This window comes from Phaseolus vulgaris, chromosome 5, assembly GCF_000499845.2.
Source record: "Phaseolus vulgaris cultivar G19833 chromosome 5, P. vulgaris v2.0, whole genome shotgun sequence".
In the NCBI taxonomy this organism is placed as follows: Eukaryota; Viridiplantae; Streptophyta; class Magnoliopsida; order Fabales; family Fabaceae; genus Phaseolus; species Phaseolus vulgaris.
In genome coordinates this window covers 30,380,504-30,393,562 of record NC_023755.2, presented here as the reverse complement: position 1 = coordinate 30,393,562, position 13,059 = coordinate 30,380,504, and the positions used below count along the sequence as shown (strand labels likewise).

The window sequence follows — 13,059 nt, the reverse complement described above, 5'->3', positions numbered from 1 at the left end:
GAGGCTAATATATCTTACAAACACCAGACCCGACATAAGCTATTGCGTCCAGTTTTTAAGTCAATTCCTGCGGGCACCTACTTCAGAACATCACAAAGCTACACATTGACTTCTACGTTGCATTAAGGGAACTCCTGGACAAGGGCTTTTCTTCCCTGCAAACTCTCATCTCCAGCTCAAAGGTTTTTGAGATTCTGATTGGGCAAGCTGTCCACAAACTAGACAATCAACAACTGGTTTTTGTGTTTTCCTGGGCTCCTCCTTGATCAGCTGGAAATCCAAGAAGCAATCTACTGTGTCACGGTCATCATCTGAAGTTGAATATCATGCACTCGCTACTCTAACTTGTGAGATTCAATGGCTGAAATATCTCATCGATGAATTCAAAATAAAAATTCAGACCCCAGTTGTTGTCTACTGTGATAACCAATCAGCAAGGTATATAGCTCACAATCCAAGCTTCCATGAAACAAAGCATATAGAAATAGATTGTCATGGTGTACGTGAAAAACTACAATCCAAACTTTTTCGGCTGTTGGCAATCTCCTCCATTCATCAAGCTGCTAATGTTCTCACAAAACCACTTAAACGTGGTGATTTTATTTCTACAATTTCCAAACTTGGGTTGATAAACATCTACCGCTAAGCTTGAGGAGGATATTAAGTTGTTATTTGTTTGTTATTTCTGTTACTCTGTTTCTGTTTAACAGAGTCCTATATATTGTGTTCCTTTCTTCAAATATAATAATATAACAAAAACAATTCTCTTTCTTCTTCATTTACTTTTCTTACTTTTCCACCGCTTTCTTCCATCACATCATGCTACTCAGTGTCACAGAAGGCTAACCACACCAAAGAAGGTTGAAGCACAGTGGTGTGAGTTATAAGGAAAACCAGAATCCAACATATGAAGACCAAAATCCAATAATTATTGTGAAGGAGTCGATAATGGTGCAATCCGCAGAGGCTACCCCGCGGAAGGTGTTGTGGAACTCAGACCTGGATTTGTTGGTGGGGAATTACCACACTCCCACTGTCTATTTCTACAACCCAAACGGGGCTTCCAATTTCTTCCACCCCAACATTCTGAAGGAAGCCCTAAGTAAGACCCTCGTCCTTTTCTACCCAATGGCCGCCCGCCTCCGACAAGGTGACGACCACCGTGTGGAGATTTATTGTGACGGTCAGGGTGTACTTTTCGTTGAGGCTCATGCCACCGTTGCCATGGACCACTTCACTCACAACCTTCACCATCGTAACTTTATTCCCGCGGTGGATTATTCTGCCGGGATTGAAACATATCCGTTAGTGGTGTTACAGGTGCGTTCCTTTTCTTTCTCTTTGTAAGGATAAAATGAAACTAACTATTTGCTGCACTGCACTGCATGCATTCAGGTAACATATTTCAAATGTGGTGGGGTCTCAATAGGCGTTGGTATACAGCACCATGTAGCAGATGGAGAATCAGCTCTTCACTTCATCAATTCATGGTCCAATGTGGCTCGTGGCATCCCCATTTCTGTTCCCCCATTTATTGACAGGAACCTACTTTGTGCCAGAGACCCACCTCAACCAGCTTTTCCTCACCACGAATACCAGCTCTCACCACCACCACCACAACTGTGGTTGCCTCTAGTTTTAAATTGAGTCGTGACCAACTCAACATCCTGAAGGGCAAGTCGAAAGAAGATGGCAACACAATAAACTATAGCACTTATGAGATGTTGGCAGCTCATATATGGAGAAGTGCGTGCAAAGCAAGAGGCCTTCCTGAAGACCAAGAAACCAGACTATATATTCCAATTAATGGAAGGTCAAGGCTGCAACCTCCCCTCCCTCCTGGTTACCTTGGCAATGCTATCTTCTCCACCTTTCCCAAAGCATTGGCAGGAGATCTCGTGTCAAAACCTACATGGTATGCTGCAAATCAAATCCACAACGCAATAGCGAGAATGGACAACGAATATTTGAGTTCAGCTCTTGACTATATGTAGCTACAGCCTGATCTAAATGCTCTTGTTCGTGGAGCACATACTTTTGGGTGTCCAAATGTGGGTATCAATAGCTGGGCTAAGTTTCCAATCTATGATGCTGACTTTGGTTGGGAAAGACCGATCTTCATGAGACCAGGCTGGATTATACACGAGGGGCTAGCAATCTTAGAATGGACTTTCTCTTCATTGTTACTATTGATCGGTAGGTTTTTCAAGTTGAAAAGTCAAATCAAGATACAACACATATAAGTGAAATTGAACTTCTTTACTCCAACAAGAAATTCAACTCAATAACCATTGAAACAAACATATCATGCAAATACAAAGATACATGAACAAATACCTGCAATTGACAAATGCTTAACATTGATACTTTTGAGTCACAAATTAAACATATAATACAAACTCAAACAAAAAAAATAAACAAACATTCTATACATACATAAATTAAACATATAATAGAAACTCAAAAAAAAAAAATAAACAAACATTCTATACATACTAATATTCTCATTTGGGTAATATATTAATACATAAAAACATAATAATGTTAATAATAACCTTATTTGATAAGACATATGCATTAATTAAATATACTTATTATTTTTGGATGTATAAATAAAGTTAAAGCTACTAACATATACTCAACATTCTATACATACTAATGTTCTCATTTGGGTAATATATTAATACATAAAAACATAATAATGTTAGTAATAACCTTATTTGATAAGACATATGAATTAATTAAATATACTTATTATTTTTGGATGTATAAATAAAGTTAAAGCTACTAACACATACTCACTATCAATAGTCATATCTATTAATTATAAGAACAATTAATCAACCCACTAGTGCAAACAAGACTTTTTTATGATGGTTACACAAGATTTTTGTGATGGTTCTGAGGTGATATAAGAACTCTACACTTTCTATGTTAGTTGAAAAACTGTCATAGTAGGTTGACTTACTATGATTGTTGTATATAAACTGTCACAAAATGTGCAAAATATCTGTTATAGTATGTTCAAACGGAACTTTCTATGTCTGGTATTTCTAGAACAATTATAAAAAATATGACTTACCATGATGGGTTCTCATCAAAACTGTCATAGTAAGTGTTCCGGCCGGTTGACCTGGGTCGTCTCTACGAGTGGCTTGTCCTCACGAGCTAGAGCACCTTCGTTCTGCCTTGTCTATGAGTACCTGAAAAAGAAGAACAAAGGGGCGCCCTCGCGGCCGTTTGCACTCCGACGCTCAAGTCAGCCAGCGAGAAACATCAAAGGTGACGCACCCCCGTATCGGAGCACTTGAACGAATGCTCTGAGGGTGGTCGAAAACTGTACTGAAGGACTAAAACTGTGTTGCCCTAATTGCCTTGTACCCACAGCTGGGTGCGCCGTCAAGAACAACTAGGGTTTAGTGCTCTGTGTAATTATGAAAGCGTACCTCTGCAGATTCTGTTAAGGTTACCTTTATAGCTAGGTTTCTTCTCTCTCCAGGCCGTTATGCTTTTGGACGCGTGGCTCGCATCCAGCCCTGCACGTGTCGCCATCTGGGCTGGGATAACAGGTAGCGCCCAGCCCTACACGTGTCGTCATCTGAGCTAAGGCAACTTGAGCGTCATTTCTCCATTGCTCCCAACCCTACACGTGTCGTTATCTGGATTGGGCAACTTACACGTCATTCTTTGCGTAGGGGCCATGCATGTTCTAGCTTGGGAAACCTTGCCACCAACGAATGTCCACTTTGGGAATCCTGTCGCTGATGTGCAAGGTGTTTCCCCCAACCCACTCGACTTTCATGCCCCAAACTGCTGCCACCATCGTCTTACTGAACTTACACGCTTGGAATTACCCTTCTGAGCCTTCGACAGCCTTAACTAAGTTCGCTGGGAGACCCGGCGACGTGCTCCTTGTGGCGGTGTGTAAACCACCCGATCTCCTAGCATTCTCATACGGCGACTGCGACGCAACTCTGGTGACCGCCGGTTACGCACACTAGAGATCGGAGAACGCCAATCCACCGATCGGCGACTATGCCCACTTCCGAGCCATTCATCTTTTCTAGCCTATGCATTCCATTGAGCACGCCCCACTCGAGCACGTGCAAGACACGTCATCACGCCTGATGACCTGGTCGGTACACGGCCCATGGGCTTCCATTATCTGGAGTGCAATGTATAACCTTATGGCCACTTGGGCTCTAACTTGAGCGTTGTATCTCTCGCGCCATCATACTCTGTGGGTGCCACTTTGACTTGATCATCTATTCTGTGCGGAGGGTCCCACAGTGCCGCCACCCAACTTTAGGGTGATGTCTACACTCAGCGACGTCTTACTCGGCAACGTCTTACTTCTGCGCGATGCTTCTCTTGGGCGATGGGCGATGATCCATCTTGGCAGTGACACATCTCAGCGATAACCGATTATTTATACTGCAGAACGCCGCTTCTACATACAGCGACTACGTTGACTTCTTGACCACCTACCTTTCTCTTGTCCACGTCATCACACCCGATGACCTGGTCGGTACAGTAAGTGATTGTCTATGACAAATATTTCTACCACTTGTCAAATCAAATTTTTTATGTCATATATTACAATAATCGTCATAGTAAGTTTTTTTTTTAAATACGTTTGCTTTATCAATTTTCTTTCATTTATTAATAACAATCACCTGCATATAAATGTTATCTAAACAATTGCATACAATTTCCAAAAAAACTCAATCATTGATCAACTTTTTTTCATTCATTAATAACAATTATCGGCATATCAATGTTATCCAGACAACTACATAAAATTTTCAGACAAACCCATTCATTGATCAATTTCCCCTCCATTCATTAATAGTAAACACTTGAATATGAATGTTATCCACACAATTGCATACGATTTCCAGACAAACTCATTCATCGATAATTCAATTATATCTAATAAACGTTGTACAAAAACGATAAATATAACATTCATTGTATATTTAAATAAACTAACGAATTTTACATCTTATCATAAACACTTAAAATGAAAGCCCCGTGCATTCTAATGTCTTCTATACTTTTATCCTTGAATGACGATGGATCGTTGAATAACTATATATAAATTGACTTAATTAATAAAAAGTGAAATTCATAATTAAATAATTAAGGTATTTGAGTACATTTTTTATTACCTCTCTTCATGAGTCGGTAATGTTTGCATATATGATTATGTGCATGTGCTTCATCATATAATATCCACACTCATAGCTTCCTGATTGATGTGAACACTGCAAATTAAAATATAAATATAAGATATATTTTATATCATAATTAAATAGTGGGGAGACAAATAAGTTACATTAGATGCAATTAATTGTATCTTCTTCCTAGCTACATGTGGAAGGCCTTCCAATCTCGAATGAGCCTTTAAAGCCCTATAAAAAGTAGACATTCATTAATTTATATTAATCATTAAGGTATAAAGTATAATACAAGAAAAAACTTACGCATCTAGTAAATATTTGATGGTCAAAGTGTTAGTTTTCTTATTTAATGAACACAAGAGAACCATGAGAAAATGACAAGGAATAATGACCAAAAACTACTAATGACCCTTACAAGTTATAGTAATATTAATAATAAAGAAGTTCCAAATTAAATAACTTGTAATTTAAAATTATATACTATTGATGCAAGGTGCTAAATACACTTCTTTGCTTGCATTTTTAGTATGTTTGCATTTCATTTCCCACACTCTAAATGACAATTGGGTCTAAAAAATCCATAAATATAAGCATTCCTCTCTTTGTAAAGGTGATAAATACCTTGAACATTGCAAAAAAGAATGTTAGAGTTAAAGTATGAATATATATATATATATATATATATATATATTAAACTATTTTTAAGGTTAATAAAAGTATATTTATAACAACCAAAGTTGTAGAATCAATATAGATAATGACCAGTACCAATAACAATCTCACAAATATTCTTATGGCATATTAAAAAGGGATGCTACTGGCCCTACCTACAACATCTCGCATTTTCCCTCTCATCATCACACATTTCCAGTCGCATCCACCAGGTAACTCATTTCTTCACTGATGATTAAATGGCTTATGGTGTTGCATGGATTAAAATGCGCTTTTATTTTACTATTGATTTGTTCACTCTGTCTGGCCTGAACTGTATCCATACTTTGTTTGTGTTTGTGCTTGTGTTCTATCTATTTCTCTAATGGATTACAATGTTATGTATCCCTGGGCCAAAAAAGACCTTTTAAAAGAAACCTCTTATTATACCACTCATTTACGCCTTAGAGATTTGAGAGAAAATGGTTGCACCATGAGCAAAAGATACGAGGCTCACATAAAAATCGTAGAATGTAAGGAGGGTGAGCCCATTTATTGTGACGAGTCTTCGGACGCTAGTGGTCCATTTTGTTTTTTCTATGCAACGCTTTTCAAAAATGTTCTCCTACGCCTCCCTTTATCCATCTTTGAAAAAAAGCTTTTGATCGAGCTCAATGTCGCCCTTGCCCAGCTACATCCTAATAGTTGGGCATTCATCCGTGCTTTTATTATTTTGTGTGCTCAGTTCAGCATCTCGTCATCGGTTGAAGTCTTTTTATACTTCTTTGAAGTTAAACACAGAAGTAGTAAACTGTGGGTGTCCTTGAACGTGCCCCTGGAAGAGCCCTGTTTTCCCCCTTCCAGTCTTCATATAAGAATTTTAAAGGCAAAATCGTTAAAGTTCGAGCCACAATAGGAGATTCAGCCCTTCTGGATGGATTTCCCCTATATTGGACCCCTGAACCTAAATTCCAAAGTGTTCGGTGCCTGAAAGATCTATCACCAAAAGATCAAGGGATCTGCCAATTCCTGTCGAGCTTGAAGGTCGTCTTCGACACCTCTTACTTAATAACCAAAGAGTACTTTCTCGATGCTCTGAAGGCTTATACTGATACTCCTCATTCCCCACTCTTGGTGAAAATAACTCTGCTACTACTTATTAACCATTTACTTATTTTCTTTGTAGAAAGAATTTTGACCCATACAACAAGGCGGAGCTAACCGAGATGGCTAAAAAGATGAGGGCAGCTGCCAACATGCCCAAGGATTCTTTAACTCATAAAAAGAAGACTCCAATCACAATTACCCAAGCCCCGACCGAGCAGGATGAGGAAACCGCCTGAGGTTTTAGAAAAAACCTCCACTAATTAAATCAATTCCTAGTGTTATATTAACCTACGCTAAATAACCTCCATTAAAACTTTTTTTTTTTCTTGTAGTGTAAATATTACATAAATTTATGTAACAAAATATTTAATTATACTATCAATAACAACATATAATTATAAATAATGTAAATAATAAAATAAAATTATAATATTAATATATATAATAATATAAAATAATAAATTATATAATAAAATTATTATTATTTTCATAAATTTTAATATATTTAATATAAATTGTTTTATATTGTATTTTTTAATATATTGTATTATTATTGTTTTAATATATTCATAATACTGATAATTATGAATATTATATATTATTAGAATTTAATTAACTCAAATATGTGTTTTCAATCCATATTTTCTTATTTCTTAAATTATTTTGAAATCTGGATACATTATACCATTTACGATTTTAGGAGCTTTTTTAATTATATTTATTTTAAATGTTATAATATATAAATTTTAATTGTTATAATATTTTGTAAATAAATGTCACTATATATAACATTAAACCAATATATAATAGTATTTTTTTAAAATATTATAAAAAGACAACTTTTTCCTAATTAAATAAAAAAAAAGAAAAAGAGAATACAATTTGTTTGTACTTTCAAAATTATTTTCACTACACAAAACTTATTAATATATATTAATTTAGAAATAAAAATAATTAATTATTATATTCATTAAATTAACACTAAAAACTACATATTTTTTATTATTCTTTTTTGGAAAATTTGCTTTAGAAAATACTTATAAATTTTGCTATGAATAACAATTTTCATGAAATTGTATTTCAATAAAATTGACAAGAAATTTGCAATCTCTTATATATGATTTTTTTTTAATTTTCAGAAAAGTAAAATATAGATTATTTTGTTAAAGTAATTATAATTAATTATTAATTATGTTATATTTTTTCTTTTATGTACTTAGATATGTAATTTTTTCTTAAAATATTTTAATCTCAAATATTTATTGAATAAAAAACTAATAATTTTTTCATTTATTTTATTAAATATTTCTATAAAAAAATTATACACTATAATTATTATTAATATGTTTATAAATATATTATAATATTTTTTATTAGATAAACTTTATATCATATTAAAATAAGTATAATATTACAAAACTTTCAAACCAGCAGTAGTACTAGAACTATTTTTCGTCGGTGGGTTTCGGCACAGTGTCAGCCAGTGGTTGGTGTGGGCGTCTAAGGCAGTGCTCGCGGACGGTAGAGTCTTCCCGGGTGCAGTTGGGAACGGCAATGTGCCGAGGACGCCTACTCTCCTTTGTTCTTATTTGGGTTTTATTGTTTTTGCTTCGATATTAGTTGGTCTTTTTCTAATTTTTTATTCGTTACTTTATTTCGCACTATTTGTTTGCGAATTTGTTCTGATTTGCTCTTTCGTCTGGAATCCGATATGAAATTAATTGTTTGAGCTGATTCGTTGAAATTCTGCAATAAAAAATTATCTGTAGATACTTAACGAGTCAATCTGGATCAAAGTGATCGATTGTCCAAACCAAAGTACATCTCAAGACACGTAATAAATAATAGTAATAACAGTTACAATAGCACTTAATGAGTCACAATCATATATCGAAATATGCAGAAAATATCTTTGACGAATCAGTCAACAACTGATTATGTAAAAACTGTACATCCCTATTACTTAGGGACCTCAATACATGTCAGTTAATAACTGATATCCGACCCATTACAAAGGCCCATAACTAACACTATAAATAAACCATCTGCGAAGGTGTTAGGTACATTTTTCATATTCTACCATAATACACTTAAATCATAACATTGACTTGAGCGTCGGAGTGCAATCGCAGGTACCCGACCGAAGAAGCATTAATAGCGAAGGAAGGAAGCTTGAAGAAACTCAAGGATTACCGACACGTCAGCAATTGTACAACCAGTTTCAAGTACTATATGGGTCCCTCTTTGTCCATATAAGTACAATTGGCGCCCACCGTAGGATCGAGATAGAGTTAAAGCAAACAAATGGTATCAACAAGGTAGATGACAAAATCAAGAACACACTGTTATTTTGGAGGAGGAACTTAAGGGACACTCCTTTACTAATTAAATGATTTGATCCTGCCTGTTGACCAAAACGTTGTAGCCTTGCCTCGTCAAACCTGGATCGACTTTTGCGCCGTGTTAGCCTCCGTCTTTCACCGTGATTCACCTCAAGAACCTGCAAAAGACAGAACGGCGCCGCTGCGGCCGATCACACTCTGACGCCCAAGTCAGCGACTGAACCACCAATTACTAAGAGAAAAACTCAAGAACTCTAAAGGAACCGTGCAAAGTTCTCTCTCAGCGTACTCTCGTTCTCGCAGTTGTAAAGAAGTAATCTAAACGCGTGCGTACCTCAAAGTTCGTTGGAAACCCTTATATACCTGGGCACTTTCTCTCTCCTGGCAGTTACACATCTGGACACGTGGCCCGCATCCAGCTGTACACGTGCTATCATCTGGAGCATCCTTGACTTGGGCGCCACTTCTTACTCTTCAGGATTTTGGCTAAGTTACTTATGCATGACACAACTCAGTGCATAAGTGCCTTGGAGCGTGATCTCTTCTGGGTGGCGAGTTCGGGTGCCTTCGTACACACCTTCCCTGTGGTCTCGCCGGCCGCCTTCATGATCTACCCTACCTGCTTCACCGTGTATGTTCAAGGGTGCTATTTCCCGAGCTCATCCTCTGGCCCGCTGGGAAAGGCTATCTGACTTCATCTTTGACGATGTCCCTGCTTCGGCGATCTCTGATCACTTGGTCGCCCGGGTTCACATCTGGCGACTTCATCTTCAGCCTGGTCACCGCCGGTTTAGGTATGCTGGAGCTCGGAGCACGCCAACTTAATAACTGGCGACTACACGAGCCCCCCGACTTCCTTCCCTTCCGCCAGCCAGGTGTCCCATAAACACGCCTATACAATAGCTTCATGCCACGTCATTACTTCCGACTACCAGGGCGGTACACAAGCCCCCCAGTCTTAAGCGAAGACTTGTCCAGCGAAAAGACTAAAGGAGTCACGTCACTACCGATCTATGTGGCGCTGACGCAGAATTCCAAGCGCTTGTACTTTCTGCTTTCCTGACGCTCCACCAAACACTCTTCGAAACGCTCGACACGTGGCTTCATGAACGGTCATCTTCAGTTGTCGTTTACGCTTCCAAAAATCATTTGAAAAACCCTTAAACCCATTTCATTCCTACTGTTCCATCACCTATTTGCCTTCTCAAACGCTCTGAGTTTCTTCTGCAAAAAACCCACGAAGCTCTTCAACCTTCTGATTCCTCAACTTCTTCAGCGTTCGTCTGATCATCAAAAGGTACCCCCTTTACTTCTTCTGTTGAGTTTTCCTGCATTTTAACCGGTTCGCATCATCCATTAACTGCCTGGTGCATACGCTGTGGGTTGTTTCTTCTGCTTCTCCCTTCTGGTAACTTAGGGTTTCGTCTCCATTACAACGAACTTTCGTTCGTTCGTTTCTGATCTTTCTTTTACAATCGAGTCAGCCTTTGCAACCTTCGCTCACCTTCCCCTTTCTTTTTCCTTTGCAGTTTCCGCGATGGCTCGTTCAAAGATCACCCCGAATCCTCCTCCCTCGTCACGAAACCCTCCATCTCAAGCTCATAACCCCCCGCGAGCACCTGGTGCTTCCTCCTCCCAGGCTGAGATGCCTGCAACCTCTCGCCCCAGCTCGGCTCAGGCTACTCCACCGGTCGCCGGAGGAGCCTCCATCCCTACCCCAGATTATAAAATGCTATACCCATGGGCTACTTCGACTTTGCTGAAGGAAACTTCCTCAGTAAACTCTGCTGGAGCAGTTCTTCGATTGAAGAAAGGGGACGAACCCCACCTGTCGTTCCACAAGGAGCACGATGACAAGCTGATGGTGCTACCTTGCCCCCCCGACGTGCCAGTTTGCGCAGACGACAAAGGGAACAACGGCGAGTTGTTCTGCTTCGTATACACCACCCTATTTAAGAAGGTGAAACTTAGGTTTCCCTTCACTCGTTTCGAAAGGGAGCTACTAACCGAGCTCGACATCGCCGCCGCCCAGCTTCATCCCAACAGCTGGGCATTTCAGATCATGTGCGCACATCTGGGACTGCCAGCGTCAGTGGACGTTTTCCTTTTCCTCTTCGAAGCTAACCATCCAGGAGATCGCCTTTGGGTGAGTCTGAACGGGATTGCTGGGAGGTCAATCCTCTCCATCTTCCAGCAATCCTACAAGGATTGGAAGGGCAAATTTGTCCAAGTGCGCCCAAACGACCAGGACGCCTCGCTGCTCGACGGCTTTCCCTTGTACTGGGTAAACAAGGGAAATAAAGAATCCAAAGGAAGCTTCAGGAGGCCAAGAAGCCCTGACAGCATGGGCGCTTTGGACAAAGATCTGTGCCTCTTCTGGAAGAGCGTGGCAGACGCTAACATCACCTTCCTCACCACTGCGCTTATCTCCTTTGAGTTCTTCGAAGATCAACTCGAGACTCGCATAGGTTAGTGCTTATCTCAACGCTTAAGTCTTTGCCTTGCGCTGTACCTCTGTTAACTGTTGCTGGACGTCTTGTTTGTTGTGCACAAGACTTGAGTTTTATCTTCTGCATCACTTGTTTGCCTTATTTGCATACTTATTCATGTATTTATCGTTGTCTCTGAGCTGACCTGTATACCTTCGTATTATGCATATCTTATGTTGGGCAAAGGGAAATTAGCTGAATTGAGGGCGCTCGCCCGAGCCCGTGGGTTGGCATCGGGCTCCCAGACTGTGCCCAACTCGGTGGTGGAGATCGCCGCCGCTTAGGGCAGATCGCCCCCCAAAGGCCCGGCTCCTTCCGAGGCTCTGCTCGCCCAACAGCGCAAGAAGCTCATCCTCAGGAAGCCTAAGAGGAAAACCCCTCAGGTGGTTCATGAGGATGAAGAAGGAGACGATGAGGCAACTGAAGATGGCCTCATCACCAAAAGAAAGAGGGTGGCGCCTTCTTCACCACCTGCTCCACCTCCTCCTCCAACATCAACATCGCCTCCGCCAGCTCCAACTCCAACACTGCCTCCTCCTCCAGCTCCCACATCGCCAGTCCAAGCGGTTCCCTTGGCAGCTGCATTTCCCGTGGTTGAGGCTGCTGAGCCCAACTTCATGGAGAACCCCCCGAGCGCCTCCACGCCATATGTATCTGCTGGAGGGGGTCCTCCTTCAACCGCCTCAACTGCTGAAGCTGCACCAGGCGAGGATGTAGGTGCTCACAACTCGCCTATCATCATCACCGAGTCCCCCTCGTCACCACCACGCCAAGAAACTCCAACTCCCCAACCAATTCAAGAAGGTGGTGGCGAGAACCAGCAACAGGCTCCCCCAGTGCTTCCACAAGCAAACCTCTCCCTCGCGGTCAAGAGAGTGTGGGAACCCTTCTCAGCAAAACTCAAGATGATGGCAGAGGATTTTCCCTCCATCATATCACAAGCTGTGGAGAGTTCCAGCAAAAAACTCCAGGATGACATCTCCGTGCTCCAAGAGGAGAACCGCCTGATAAGGATCGAGGCGGAGAAGTTGTCCTACAACCTAATGCTGGTGGAGATCGACCATTCGCGAGTAGAGGATGCTATGAGCACCGAACTGCGGATGGCGGGCAAGGAGGCCACCGATCTACGCCATAAGGTGCAGCTCTTAGCCCAAGAGAAAATTGAGCTGGAGAGCAAGCTGGTCCCCTATCGCCTCAAGGTGGCTGACCTGGAAGCGTCGATCAAAGCTGATGCTGCCAAGGTAGAAAACCTTGAGAAGAGTTCAGTAGATAGGGAGGTCTTCCTGG

The 13,059-nt window shown here is 40.3% G+C and overlaps 1 pseudogene; it reads left to right on the top strand.

Annotated features, from left to right (window-relative positions):
• Nucleotides 1–909: 909 nt before the first annotated feature.
• LOC137834291 (shikimate O-hydroxycinnamoyltransferase-like) lies at nucleotides 910–2,243 on the top strand (annotated as a pseudogene).
• Nucleotides 2,244–13,059: the final 10,816 nt, after the last annotated feature.